Source organism: Aedes albopictus, chromosome 2, assembly GCF_035046485.1.
Source record: "Aedes albopictus strain Foshan chromosome 2, AalbF5, whole genome shotgun sequence".
In the NCBI taxonomy this organism is placed as follows: Eukaryota; Metazoa; Arthropoda; class Insecta; order Diptera; family Culicidae; genus Aedes; species Aedes albopictus.
Window position 1 is genome coordinate 96643154 of NC_085137.1, and position 1618 is coordinate 96644771.

The following is a 1618-nucleotide window of genomic DNA, read 5'->3' on the forward strand; positions in this document are numbered from 1 at the left end:
TCCCCTTAAGTCCCGACAAGAAAACTTTTAAACCTAGATCTTGGTAAAACTGTTTCTTCGCAGCTATGATAACACTTACCTTTTTGTTTACCTGTAACAAATTGATTAGTAATGAAATAGAATGTGATACGTCTCTATAAAAATCTTGAACTGAATCTCCTTGCTTCAATTTGAACAAGTCTCTAGTAAGAGAAATTTCATCCCTTTTATCACTGAAATGAGTAATCAGGGTGTTTTTAATATCATCCCAGTTAGTTTCTGTGTGGAGCGAGTCGATCTGCCGTGCGCCACTCTATGTTGTGTGTTCTTTATATCGACTCAGCCCACACTCACCCCTGTTCCACAGCCTGTTCCACAGCTACCCAACCGAGAGAAGCATTCATTGTGTAAGCGAGCAGCCGGCAGGTAAGACGCGTCCGTTGGTATACTACGGCCGGCGCAATGGGTGATTTCCTAATGGCAGGATTGATCTTCACATTTGGCTACCGTGACAGGTTTTTCGCTCCTAGCGAAAACAAATCGAACAGGAAAACGATAATTGAACTCAGTTTGAAGGAAATCACTCATTACGCAGGTCAATTGGCGAAGAAATTGCGGCGGGTGCAAAAATCAAGAAGTCTACCAAAGTGGTTGATGAGAAAATAGTGTTTGGTTTGGCGCGTTAGTACGGAATAGCGGAACGCCAGCGTTACGCTTGGGAAAAGTAAATTAAAAAGCGCGCGTGGGTCTGTGTGTTGGGAAAGTTAGACGTGCATGTGTATGGGAAGAATTAAAACAGGCAAAAACCCTTTGAGAAAGTTGATTCGGGGAAACGGGATAATAGCGCGTTTTGAGGACCGCTGACGAATTTTGATTACGGGATACGAAAGCGAGTTTTGAGGACCGCTGGGACATTGTTTTTCGACCATAGAAAAAAAATGCGTGTTTTGAGGACCGCAGAAATTAGCGTGTTTTGAGGACCGCAGAAAATAGCGTGTTTTGAGGACCGTAGAAATTAGCGTGTTTTGAGGACCGCAGGAAATAGCGTGTACGGATTTGAGGAACGTTACATATTATTTAACTTAAGGAATTCCACGGAAGAGCAGCGTGTTTCAAGGACGCGGGAAGTTGTTGATTTAGGAAAACAAGAAAAACTTTTTTTTCAAGCATGGGCAATCAATTAGGGTAAATGATGATGGTTGGACCAATTTGACGCATTTGGGAACATGGCCAATATTTGTTTCCGAATATTTCTATGAATATAATACCAAAGTATATAAAATTCGGTATCAATGGAAGGCTCTACTCTTCAGCTTTCTAAAACGTACAAAAAAAACTTGGAAAAAATTAATAAATTATTTAAAAACCGTTTTTATCGGTCCAATAATTCTGATTTTGGTTGGACCAATGCTGATAATGGTTGGACCAAGGAATTGATCATGATTGGAACAATCATCATAAGCAACACAACAAAGTCGAGATGTTGTTTAAATAACTTGATTTTCTTTCAGGTTTGAATAGCAGTTTGGAGCCAATACATCCAAGTCATGAAAGGTTTATCGCATGTGTTAGATGAATAAGACATCGATTGAAGTAAGTGCGGCTTGATTTTTGGTTTTGGTTTGATTACAAGAACCTT